This window comes from Larimichthys crocea, chromosome XIV, assembly GCF_000972845.2.
Source record: "Larimichthys crocea isolate SSNF chromosome XIV, L_crocea_2.0, whole genome shotgun sequence".
Lineage (NCBI taxonomy): Eukaryota > Metazoa > Chordata > Actinopteri > Sciaenidae > Larimichthys > Larimichthys crocea.
Genome location: NC_040024.1, coordinates 6,006,408 through 6,020,177, shown reverse-complemented (window position 1 = coordinate 6,020,177; position 13,770 = coordinate 6,006,408). Strand labels below are relative to the sequence as shown.

General features: G+C 45.5%; 1 protein-coding gene across 2 annotated transcripts in view; it reads right to left on the bottom strand.

Annotated features, from left to right (window-relative positions):
- Nucleotides 1-13,770, bottom strand: part of LOC113747647 (saoe class I histocompatibility antigen, C alpha chain-like) — a 31,991-nt gene that overhangs the window by 17,939 nt on the left and 282 nt on the right. The window contains exons 2-4 of one of the 2 annotated variants that reach the window (XM_027288108.1): nucleotides 2,947-3,059; nucleotides 1,920-1,969; nucleotides 1,700-1,761 (exon numbers count right to left, since the gene is read on the bottom strand). The exons of the other annotated variant lie outside the window; for it this stretch is intronic. The gene's annotated coding sequence lies outside the window, so the exon portion shown is untranslated. The remainder of the gene's footprint in view (nucleotides 1-1,699; nucleotides 1,762-1,919; nucleotides 1,970-2,946; nucleotides 3,060-13,770) is intronic. 2 annotated transcript variants of the gene reach the window in all.

The following is a 13,770-nucleotide window of genomic DNA, read 5'->3' as shown; positions in this document are numbered from 1 at the left end:
TTTTTTTTTTTTTTTTTTTTCTCTTTTGGCTGCAAGATGTAAAAGTAGTCTAATTATTAGTTCCACAGCTGTCTGTGCAACACTGGGTGAATCATAGCAATGTGCTCATGGTTTGAACTGTCGATAAAGACAGTAAATGGCTCCATTTTTCTTCAAGGGGGGCCTCCGTGGATGGGATCAGGTGGTCCAAGGATCATCTGACATTCTGACATTAGGAGGTAGGTCTCAGGAATGTACGCATTCATCAGTGCCAAAAAGGAGAAGAGTTGCGTGTTGGTGGCAGTTGGTTTTGTTGCACGTACTGTTTAACATTTTCAAAATGATGCAGTACATTTCGTCTGTGCTGTCAGAGACTACAGTTCTGTTGAGTTTTGTTCCATGATGATACGTGTTTTCTTCTTGTTTTTTTTCAAAAATGTAGTTCAACAGGATTGAAACACCTGAAGATGATAAACAACAAGCCCATGTTATTATTATTTTTGTTTTTGACTTTATAATAACAGGTTTATTGGCCTCTCTAAGGCTGAAGGTCCTGTTATATAGTTCCCCATTGTTCCTATGTACAGACTCTCAGAGCATGGCTGTAGACTCATATTTTAAATAATTGTAACCTTTAATTATGATTAACAAATTATAACCGTTACTTGAAACAGATCAGTCCTTGTGTTAATGTTAACATTTTTACCTATGTATAAATTTCAAGGCCAATGCTGCTGTAGAGTCAACATCGTGACATTCATATAAAAAAGTCTTAGTAACAAGCGGCAACTTAATAAGCATTATTAGATTATTTAATTAACAACGTTAACGCGTGATTCATCAGGGAATTGGTCTATTTATAATTTTTTTTTTTTATTTTACAGTCAGCGTTTTTTAGATTTCTTTTCTGTTTGGGGATATAACGTTTTAATTAGTCATCTCATTTTTCTTTCTACAGATTTGTTGTAAGTAACCTTTTTTTGCGATATTGTGTTTTGTCTTCAGGAATCTGCTGAAGCTACATCATCGTACGTGCTGGTGCAGGTCAGTAAACTACAACCTTAAATTCATTAAATATTAAAGACCTTAAAGGTTACCACTTTCTGATGAATCACGCGTTAACGTTGTTAATTAAATAATCTAATAATGCTTATTAAGTTGCCGCTTGTTGTTAAGACTTTTTTATATGAATGTCACGATGTTGACTCTACAGCAGCATTGGCCTTGAAATTTTTATACATTAGGTAAAAATGTTAACATTAACACAAGGACTGATCTGTTTCAAGTAACGGTTAATAATTTGTTAATCATAATTAAATGGTTACAATTATTTAAAATATGAGTCTACAGCCATGCTCTGAGAGTCTGTACATAGGAACAATGGTGAACTATATGCACAATGACCTTCAGCCTTAGAGAGGCCAATAAACCTGTTATTATAAAGTCATAAAACAAAATAATAATAACATGGGCTCTGTTGTTATCATCTTTTCAGGTGTTTCAATCCTGTTGAACTACATTTTTGAAAAAAAACAAAGAGAAAACACGTATCATCATGGAACAAAACTCAACATAAACTGTAGTCTCTGACAGCACAGACGAAATGTACCTGCATCATTTTGAAAATGTTAAACAGTACGTGCAACAAAACCAACTTGCCACCGACACGCAACTCTTCTCCTTTTTGGCACTGATGAATGCGTACATTCCTGAGACCTACCTCCTAATGTCAGAATGTCAGATGATCCTTGGACCACCTGATCCCATCCACGGAGGCCCCCCCTTTGAAGAAAAAATGGAGCCATTTACTGTCTTTATCGACAGTTCAAACCATGAGCACATTGCTATGATTCACCCAGTGTTAGCACAGACAGCTGTGGAACTACTTGCCGACTTGAAGATTTTCAGGAGTGCTACAGTGAAGAAACTTATCTCCTCACTTTGTGTAGATCAGCCCCAACCACATATAATCCAGTTCATCAAAGATTTGCTGACAAAGAGAGAAATGGGAGAAAATGGTAAAGAGAAGTTCTCACGACTGATAGAAGATATAAAGACATTAGAGAATGTTCACAAGGCTGTCTCTGTCTTGGAAACTGCATCAGAGAAATTCAGATTTAACCCCATTTTCCCTCAAACCCTTTCCCGTCTCTATTACATCAGAGAAGACATAATCAACTATAGCAAAGCTGAGGAATGGGCAAGGACAGCCATTGAAAGAGCCCCAAACAACTCTTATGTGGCTGACACTCTTGGGCAGATTTATAGGAAACGTTTGATGAGGGAAGCCGGGCCACCGGAGGATATCTTTATCAGGGCAAGAGACGCCTTCGAAGCATTTAAAGATGTGGAGGAGAAAGCTGAAAAAGAAGAGGGCCCAGGAATGCCACAGGACACAGCAAGTGTTGTAAGCAATTCAAATAGTTTCAACAACAGAGGCCTATTTGGATTCATTCAAGTGGCAAAGTTAGCCTTTGAGAGACTCAATCATTCACAGAAACACAGAAGTTTCATCCAAAACTTACAAACGAAAGTTCAAGCGAAGTTAGAATTTTTTGAATGGTATCTAACCTACTCCAAGCCTGACAAGACAAACGTAGAGCCAGCTTATTTCTGGAAGGATGTTGTACTTTGTTACAAACAGTACACAAAAAATTCAGCAGCAGAATCCACAAGCTTTCCGGGCCTTCTAGATTGCCTGAATCGTAGCCGTTTCACATCAAAGGGAAGACGTGCTAAGTTTGTCGAGTATGAGGTAACAGTGTCTGATTTAGAGGAAATCAGAGATGAATTGAAATCCACCTACGAAGCAAATGTTGACGATGTCACAGTAGCTGAGAGGTACATCCTGTCCAACATCATCTTGAGCAACAAGATGCATAACTCTCCCCAGCTCACACCAGTGAACGAACTCCAAACAATAATACACAGATTCTTGGGCACTGAAGTTGGGTGTAGGAGTTTTACCTGTTGGTGCTGCTGTTGTTTTGGCCCGAGGAACAGCCTCTCGTGGTGCAAGAAGAGGATGATAAAGAAGTGGAAGAACAGGCCTCAAAGGATGATGGAACAGAAGACCAAACCTGGGAGGATGAGGACAGTCATGAGGAAGAAGACACAAGAGCAGACTGCACAACCATCTCTTGAGTTCATGTTTGACCTTGACCTACAACTGCACACCACATTCATGGAGAGTCATTTGGGAGAGATGGGTACGCAAAGTACCTCCGAGGTAGGTACCTTTTGCCACTGTTTTTTCTAGGAAAGGGCACTGGACTGAGAAAATGGATTCACAAATCAAGGTTGGATGCAATTGTGGAAAAGGAGGTTGATGCTGAGCTAGCTAGGAGACAAGAAACAGGAACGAAGGAGAAATTGATCAATCAAATGTGGGGCAACGGGAAAGTTTGGCATGTCCCAGAAATCCAAGATATCCTTCTCCCAGTCCAGGGATCCTACTCTCCCATGAAGCCAGAGGAGCATGAACAACAAAAAGTGTCTGTTCATGTTGGAGGGAAGAAAATAATGACTACAGAAGAGGCTGAATCTGAGGCTTCAGTTCTGGGGCCAATGCCTTTCTATCTTGGCTTCACCATTCAGGGTCCTGTCGTCTTTAAAGTGGGATTTCCTCACAGTTCTGACTAGTGATTGACAATGAACACTTACTGCTTACAACAGCATTAGCTAGGCAACATTCTAGACTTAATATGTAATTAGAAAATTTACTTCATCAGCTAATGGTGGTACAAGGTAAACCAGGGGATTGACAGTCACTATTGTAATTTTTCGGTTTCTAGATGGTTTGGTGGTGGTATCTTCTACCTTATGACCCACAAATTATGTTCATTTAACCATTCTGCATTTTAATTTTTTTCCCCTATGAAAATTAGGTTTCCCCTCCTGGAGCTGCCACCTTACCGCGGTGGAGGGGTTTGCGTGTTCCAATGATCCTAGGAGCTATGTTGTCGGGGGCTTTATGCCCCTGGTAGGGTCACCCAAGGCAAACAGGTCCTAGGTGAGGGTCCAGACAAAGCGCAGCTCAACATCTCCTGATGAAAATGACAACAGATGGAACCAAGTTTCCCTTGCCCGGACGCGGGTCACCGGGGCCCCCCCCTGGAGCCAGGCCTGGGGGTGGGGCTCGTTGGCGAGCGCCTGGTGGTCGGGTCCTTACCCATGGGGCCCGTCCGGGCACAGCCCGAAAAGGCGACATGGGCCCCCCTTCCCATAGGCCCACCACTCATGGGAGGGGTCTCAGGGGGGAGAAGGTGCGAAGAGAGATGGGCGGCAGTCGGAGGCGGGGACCCTGGCGGTCAGACCCCCGGTTGCAGAAGCTGGCTCTGGGGACGTGGAATGTCACCTCTCTGGCGGGGAAGGAGCCTGAGCTGGTGCACGAGGTTGAGAGGTACCGGCTAGATATAGTCGGGCTCGCCTCGACGCACAGCGTGGGTTCCGGAACCAGTTTCCTTGAGAGGGGCTGGACGCTCTACCACTCTGGAGTTGCCCCCGGCGAGAGGCGCAGAGCGGGGGTGGGACTGCTTGTTTCCCCCCGGCTCGGCGCCTGTACGTTGGGGTTCACCCCGGTGGACGAGAGGGTAGCCTCCCTTCGCCTTCGGGTGGGGGGACGGGTCCTGACTGTCGTCTGTGCTTATGCACCGAATGGCAGTTCAGAGTACCCACCCTTTTTGGAGTCTTTGGAGGGGGTGCTGGAGAGCGCTCCCTCTGGGGACTCCCTCGTCCTCCTGGGGGACTTCAATGCTCACGTGGGCGGCGACAGTGAGACCTGGAGGGGCGTGATTGGGAGGAACGGCCCCCCTGATCTGAACCCGAGTGGTGTTCTGTTATTGGACTTCTGTGCACGTCATGGATTGTCCATAACAAACACCATGTTCAAGCATAAGGGTGTCCATATGTGCACTTGGCACCAGGATGCCCTCGGCCGTAGTTCGATGATCGACTTTGTGGTCGTGTCGTCGGACTTGCGGCCACATGTTTTGGACACTCGGGTGAAGAGAGGGGCGGAGCTGTCAACTGATCACCACCTGGTGGTGAGTTGGCTCCGATGGTGGGGGAGGATGGCAGTCAGACCTGGCAGGCCCAAACGTTCTGTGCGGGTTTGTTGGGAACGTCTGGCTGAATCTCCTGTCAGAAAGAGTTTCAACTCCCACCTCCGGGAGAGCTTCGCTCATGTCCCGGGGGAGGCGGGGGACATTGAGTCCGAGTGGACCTTGTTCCGTTCCTCCATTGTCGAGGCGGCCGACCGGAGCTGTGGCCGTAAGGTGGTCGGTGCCTGTCGTGGCGGTGGCCCCCGAACCCGCTGGTGGACACCGGCGGTGAGGGATGCCGTCAAGCTGAAGAAGGAGGCCTACAGAACCTTTTTGGCCTGTGGGAGTCCTGAAGCAGCTGACGGGTATCGACATGCCAAGCGGAATGCGGCCTCGGCGGTTGCGGAGGCAAAAACTCGGGCGTGGGAGGAGTTCGGTGAGGCCATGGAGAGCGACTTTCGAACGGCTTCGAGGAGGTTCTGGACCACCATCCGGCGGCTCAGGCGGGGGAAGCAGTGCACTATCAACACTGTGTTCAGTGGGGACGGTGTGCTGCTGACCTCGACTGGGGACGTCTTGGGTCGGTGGAGGGAATACTTCGAAGACCTCCTCAATCCCACCAGCACGTCTTCCGTTGAGGAGGCAGAGTCTGGGGACCCCGTGGTGGTCTCGCCCATCTCTGGGGCTGAGGTCGCTGAGGTAGTCAAAAAACTCCTCGGTGGCAAGGCCCCGGGGGTGGATGAGGTCCGCCCGGAGTTCCTCAAGGCTCTGGATGTTGTGGGGCTGTCTTGGTTGACACGTCTCTGCAACATCGCGTGGACATCGGGGGCAGTGCCTCTGGACTGGCAGACCGGGGTGGTGGTTCCCCTCTTCAAAAAGGGGGACCGGAGGATGTGCTCCAACTATAGGGGGATCACACTCCTCAGCCTCCCCGGGAAGGTCTTTTCGGGGGTCCTGGAGAGGAGGGTCCGCAAGATTGTCGAACCTCGGATCCAGGAGGAGCAGTGTGGTTTTCGTCCTGGCCGTGGAACTGTGGACCAGCTCTATACCCTTAGCGCGGCCCTGGAGGGTGCATGGGAGTTCGCCCAACCAGTCTACATGTGTTTTGTGGACCTGGAGAAGGCGTTCGACCGTGTCCCTCGGGAGGTCCTGTGGGGGGTGCTCCGGGAGTATGGGGTTCCGGACCCATTGATACGGGCTATCCGGTCCCTTTACTCTCGGTGCCAGAGCTTGGTCCGCATTGCCGGCAGTAAGTCGGACCTGTTTCCCGTGGGAGTTGGACTCCGCCAGGGCTGCCCTTTGTCACCGGTTCTGTTCATAACTTTTATGGACAGGATTTCTAGGCGCAGCCAGGGCGTCGAGGGGCTGCGATTCGGTGGCCTTAGGATTGGGTCGCTGCTTTTTGCGGACGATCTAGTCTTGTTGGCTTCATCGGATCGTGACCTTCAGCTCTCTCTGGAGCGGTTTGCAGCCGAGTGTGAAGCGGCTGGGATGAGAATCAGCACCTCCAAATCCGAGGCCATGGTTCTCAGCCGGAAAAGGGTGGAGTGCAGTCTCCAGGTCGGGGATGAGATCCTGCCTCAAGTGGAGGAGTTCAAGTATCTCGGGGTCTTGTTCACGAGTGAGGGAAGGATGGAACGGGAGATCGACCGGCGGATCGGTGCGGCTTCTGCAGTGATGCGGACTCTGCACCGGTCCGTCGTGGTGAAGAAGGAGCTGAGCCGAAAGGCGAAGCTCTCGATTTACCAGTCGATCTACGTTCCTACCCTCACCTATGGTCACGAGCTTTGGGTAGTGACCGAAAGAATAAGATCGCGAATACAAGCGGCCGAAATGAGCTTCCTTCGCAGGGTGGCTGGGGTCTCCCTTAGAGATAGGGTGAGAAGCTCGGCCATCCGCGAGGAGCTCAGAGTAGAACCGCTGCTCCTCCGCATCGAGAGGAACCAGTTGAGGTGGCTCGGGCATCTCGTGAGGATGCCTCCTGGACGTCTCCCTGGTGAGATGTTCCGGGCACGTCCCTCCGGGAGGCGGCCCCGGGGAAGACCCAGGACACGCTGGAGGGACTACGTCTCTCGGCTGGCCTGGGAACACCTTGGGGTCCCCCTGGGAGAGTTGGCAGAAGTGGCTGGGGAGAGGGAAGTCTGGGTCTCCCTGCTGAAGCTGCTGCCCCCGCGACCCGAACATGGATAAGCGGAAGAAAACGAACGAACGAACGAACGAAAATTAGGTTTACATTTTGAAATATCTTAACCAGGTGTCTTTAATCTCAAACATGTATGATATTGTAATTTGTATTACACTGTGTGTGGATATTCAAAATATCCATTTAAAAAATGCTGGTAATGACATTAGATTTAGAAATGTGAACATTCAATCTGATGCAATGAAAAACAACAACAATCTGAACAATGTACTGTTTGCTCAAATGTGCTGATACAGTTCTAATACAGTCAACCTGCATTAACATGAACAGTTAGAATTCTTATGTTGGTTTGGGGTTTTGCAGAGTTTTATGACATTTTATGATTTTTTTTTTCATTCAAAGAAATGTTATGAAAATATAATTGAACACATTGCATGCATATTAAGGTGTTGTTTGTGGAAATAAAATCAAACTTTGAATGGGATTATTTGCTTTCAATGTGTGTTTTAAAAAAAAGTTAAGGACAGCTGAAGTGCACTTAAATATATACTGATGTTTGCTGCCATCATGTGGTGTATTAAATTTAGAGCATACTGTACCTAAAGTTAAGTATACTAAATTGGTAAATTATATAGGCCTGTGTCTATTTTTCCTTTCTTAAGAATTTATTTGTCAAGCATTGCTGTTTTGATACACAAATAATACAAATTAAAATATGCTATTTAACAATAAATGAATGCTAATCACCATAGTAACTTATTTCTTTTCATACTGTCAAAAACACAGAAAGTAATCAAGACAATAAACAACCTACAACTTTTCAATGTCACACCGCGGTGAGGTCAAGTTGGGTTTTTGTGATGTCTCGTCATTTCCTGTTTTATTTTGATATTTACCTGCCCTCTCGTTTCAGGTCACTTGCCCTTCCTCATGTGTCACCGGTCTGATTGTCTTCCCCGTCCTGATTGTTTCCACCTGTTCCCCATTACCCTGTGTATATATTGTCTGCGTCTCCCTTTGTCTTGTGCCAAAGTTTTTCGTCCTACGATTAATCGCCTAAGCCTTCCTCCTTGCCTGTCCACAGCCTTAGCCTTGTTGCATGAGTGTTCCTCTGTTTTTTTTGCCCAGATTGAGTGAATTTTTGTTGTAAATTTCGTAGCATAGCCATTTGTTTCATGGTGCTTAGTTTACTTGTTTTTTCATCCTCCCCAGGAGAGATTTTCAGTTAATGTTTTGCAGCCTTTTTGATTTTCCTCCTTTGTGAGTGATTTTGATTTAGATAATTTTTCATAACGCAGTTTAGAGTTTTTTTCCTCCCTTTGGAGTGATTTTTGGTTTTCCCTAGTTTAGGCCTGTTTTATAGCCTGCCATAGCCTCACTCTGTCGAGGGTTTTTTGTTATTCCAAATAAAACAGCTCACTGACACCTCTGCGTCTGAGTCCTGCTTCGAGTCTGGCCTGATATTCAAAGCCATTTTGTTTTGCTACCATCATCTGTTATAGATTTTATAGACTGGATTGATGCACAATAATAACAATATTAACATGCAGTATTTATTATGATTTGAGTAGTTATGTTATTTAAGTGATTGTGGTGGAAGTGAAAAACACAACAAAAACCAAAATGATGTTTCTATGTTTTAAATGTTTTGGAAAGCACTACAATAAAACAAACAAACACATTTTAGAAAACAAATTCAAAATATTTGTAGTTTTAAATATTTTAGAAAAACAATAACAAAGAACAACAGAATGAAACAAAACAAAAAATGAAAATAAAACACAACAACAAACAAACAAACAAAGCAAACACATTATAATACTGTATATGTTCAGAAATTAGTTTTAATAAAACACTACAACAAAACAAAACACAAACAAAAAGAGAAAAAAGTTTAGAAAACACGTTATGCTTTTTTTGTTTTAACATTTTAGAAAGGACATTAACAAATTAGAAAACACAACAACAACAAAACACACCCACACCCACACACACACACACACACACACAAATAATAATAAAAAAACTAATCATTCAGAATTTAGTTTTAAACATTTTAGCACACTACAATGATGCAAAAAAAACTACTGTATATCTGAACATTTATAGCATTCTGTGAATATAGTGTGAAATACTGTCATATACTTGCACATCAATCTGCTGTACAGCTCCTTAATTTTAGAATATATTGTGTGTGTGTGTGTGTGTATGTATATATATATAGTCCTCCTTGAGCACAGCCTCCCTTCTAATTTTTGCTTATGCATATTAATTGCTGTGCTGTGAGTGTGCAGTGTATGCGTAATATATTATATATATATATATATATTATAATATATATATATATATATATATAATATATATTCTGTGCCAACTACACCGAGTCAAATTCCTTTTAAGTGCAAAGTTTTCTTCAGTGTTTTTTTGTTTTTTTGTTTGTACTTCACACACCTGACGCACCCAGGCACGCTCTCACCTGCTCCCCCGCCCCCTCGCTCTCGCATTCATTCAGACGCATTCACAGACCATGGGAAATCATAGAACTCTACCATGAACATTGTAACACTGTAACATTAGAAGTTGTGCCTTAATAAATATTTGAAATAATATAAACAACAGTACTTGTATGTGTACTTTTACTTACATTTTTTTTTACATACTTCTACTTGCAATACTTAAGTACAAAACATTTTGAATACTTTAGTACTTTTACTTAAGTATTGTATTTAAAGAACACTTCAACTTCTACTCAAGTCAGTTTTTTGATAGAGCACTTGTACTTCTACTCCACTCCTTTACTCCAGTACTTTATACATCTCTGGACTACAATACCCAGAATGCAATGTGTGTCATGGCTCTACCTGGTTCACAGTAAATGTTACGTCCTGAAGCAACATGTCGGTGTCCCGTGTTATTATTATACATGGTGACAGAAGTGGTGACCTGTAAGTCTCTGCAGTAAGTCAGTAAGAGTGTTAGCTGGCAAATAAATGTTTCGTGCAGTTTAAACCGGAACTGACCGCTACGAAGATGACGGCAGAAACCCGAGTGGAACGCTAGCTCGTTAGCACCAGCAGGGGGGGAAGTAGGTCTGCGTGAAGTCACAGAAATTCAGGGCGACACAGAAACTGACGACTATTATTTTCTAGGAGACAGAGGGACTGTAACGTCAGAACCATGGATGGAAAGGATCCAGATAAATGGGGAGAGTGTTGAGTTCAAGCTAGACTGTGGGGCAGATGTAACATCAATACCTGAGAGACTGTCCAAGCCAGAGAGAGACGGGAAACTACAGGAACCAAAGCAGGCTGTTTCAAAGCAAACATGGCAGCAAAAGCAAACATGGCAGCAAAAGGGCGCACCACCTCTCAATATATCTAGATAGTGTCAGGACTAGAACATGCATTTCTAAGTAGACCAGCACTAATAGCTTGAAAGCTTGTAGAGAGAGTAGATGCTGTCATGGAAACAGAGACAAAATTTAGAGCAGCCTATCCAGATGTTTTCCAGGGACTAGTCAAGTTAAAAGAGCCTTACCATATAGAGCTTGACCAAGGTGCCACACCAGTGGCTCTCTCAGCACCCAAAAGGGTCAACTTGCCCCTCAGAGACGCGGTGCGGGCAAAGTTGAACAGAATGGAAGACATGGGAGTTATCTCTAAAGTTATCTCTAAGGTCAAGGAGCTGACTGAATGGTGCTCAGGAACGGTTGTCATTCCCAAACCAGGAAAGAAACCACCAAGGATCTGTGTGGATCTCACACCCCTGAATTCAGTCGTGAAAAGAGAGTGTCACATTCTTCCAGCTGTGGACCAAACACTGGCAATGATGGAAAATGCCAAAGTTTTCACCAAACTTGATGCTCGACTTGGATTTTGGCTTAGGATTTGGATTCCTCTCACGCCACAATCACGGCCCCTTACGACCATCATTACTCCTTTCGAGAGATACCAATTCAACCGACTCCCTTTTGGTATTGTATCCGCTCTGGAACATTTTCAAAGGAGAATGTCACAGATGTTGGAGGGTTGTGATGGAGTGCTCTGTCATGCGGACGACATCCTTGTGTATGGCAGGGACAGGCAGGAGCACGACCAAAGACTGCAACGCGTGCTTAAGAAGATACGACAGGAAGGTCTCACGTTAAATGAGAAATGTGAATTTGCAAGAGAAGAAGTCATGTTTGTGGGCCTCAAAGTCTCTGCAAAGGGCATCGAGCCTGACCCGAACAAAGTCAAGGCTATCCAGCAGTTGCTACAGCCCACATCACCAGTGAGGGAAAGCACCCTGGTGAGCTTTCTCAATCCTGCTCTCCTTGAGTAAGTGTGTCAGCTTCCCCTACCTGTGCAGGTGTTACACTCCCATTTCAAGCTCTAGTGGATTCAGGAGCCGATGACAATTTCATTGATCTTGAACTAGTAAATCAGTTGCAAATCCCTCTCAAGCCACTTATCAAACCCCAGAATGCTAATGCACTAGATGGCAGACTTCTTCCATCACCAGTTGGAGTGTACACTGTCACTCCTACTGTCTCCACTCTGCTTTAGCTGCCTCTTTGTTGAGAAAAAGGACAAAACACTTCGTCCTTGCACCGATTTCCAAGGATTAAATGACATCACCGTTAAAAACAAGTTCCCTCTTCCCCTGATTGATCCCTCCTTTGAACCCTTGTGTCATGCTCAAATTTTCACCAAGCTCGACTTCCGCAATGCATACCATTTGGTCCGGATTCGTGAAGGAGATGAATGGAAGACAGCATTTAACACCCCTTTAGGCCACTTTGACGATCTGGTGATGCCCTTTGGGCTCACCAATGCACCTGCTGTCTTCCAAGCCCTCATCAATGACGTTCTCCAAGACATGTTAAACCGTTTCGTCTTTGTGTGTTTGGACGACATTCTGATCTTTTCCTGCACACAAGAGGAGCACATCCTGCATGTCTGCCTGGTACTGCAGCACCTCCTGGAGAACAAGCTGTATGTTAAGCCAGAGAAATGTGAATTTCACCAACCTTCTGTCAGTTTCCTGGGTTACATTGTTGCACATGGTCAGCTTCAACCAGACCCCATCAAGATAAGAGCTGTGGCTGAATGGCCAATCTCCACCTCTCGCAAACAGCTGCAGCGCTTTCTTGGTTTCGACATTTTTACAGCAGATTCATCAGAAATTTTAGCAAAGTAGCTGCCCCTCTGACCAGACTTACTTCGTCGAATATTCCCTTTTCATGGCCTGCAGAAGCTGAACAGGCTTTTCGGAGACTCAAGAAGCTGTTTACCTGTGCTCCAGTGCTTCTCCACCCTGACTCATCCAGACAGTTTGTGCTGGAAGTGGATGCGTCTGAGTCAGGAGTGGGTGCTGTCCTTTCTCAGCGTCATCCAGAGACTCACAAGCTTCACCCCTGTGCTTTCTTCTCCAAGCGACTCTCAGCAGCGGAGCAAAATTATGATGTTGGTAATCGCAAACTGTTGGCTATTGTGTTAGCGTTACAGGAGTGGAGACATTTGCTGGAAGGATCCGCACACTTATTTCTCATTTGGACAGACCACAAAAATCTGGCTTATCTTTACTCTGCTAAACGCCTAAACTCTCGTCAAGCTCACTGGTCTCTGTCGCTTTCACACTCTCATATTGTCCTGGAACTCGCAATGTCATACCCTCTGCTCTCGAGACTGCGAAACTCCTTGTTTCACACATTTTTAGGATTCATGGTATCTCAGTGGACATCGTTTCTGACCGAGGGCCACAATTTACTTCTCAAGTGTGGCGGGCCTTTTGCAGAGCTACTGGAGCAACTTCCAGCTTAACATCCGGTTACCACCCTCAATCCAACGAGCAGGGCCAATCAGAACTTGGAAGCAGCTCTCCGGTGTGTCTCAGCCAGGCATCCCTCCTCATGGAGCATCCAGCTGCCTTGGATAGAATATGCCCACAACTCCCTCGTCAGCTCGGCCACAGGTATGTCTCTATTCATGGCAGCTAATGGTTTTCAACGTCCTCTATTCCCCACCCAGGAGCGTGAGGCCGCAGTGCCTTCAGTCCGTGCACACCTTCGCAGAGTACAAGAAGTGTGGAAAGCCACCTGAGCAGCTCTCACTCGATCTGCCCGGCGCAACCACCTACTAGCAGACAAACATCGCTCTCCAGCCCCCCATTACCAGCCTGGTCAAAAGGTATGGTTGTCCACACGGGATCTCCCCCTGCAGTTGGAGTCACAGAAGCTCGCCCCCCGCTATGTTGGCCCATTTGAGGTTGAGAGGGTAATTAATCCATCTGCTGTGAGACTGAAATTGCCTGACTCTATGCACGTCCCTCCAACTTTCCATGTGTCTCTGTTAAAGCCTGTGTCCTCCAGCGCCCTAAACCCAAATGTATGCTAAGGTTAAAATGGTGAAAATAAAAATGATATACTGTGTTTCAGTTTTAGTTCATAAGTAAAACACAGAAGTTGAATAACAGATTAAATGGAGAAAGAGTTTAGGGGGAGGTGTAGTAGTAGTAGGACTACAATACCCAGAATGCAATGTGTGTCATGGCTCTACCTGGTTCACAGTAAACATTACATCCTGAAGCAACAGGTCGGTGTGCGGTGTTATTATTACACAGGTG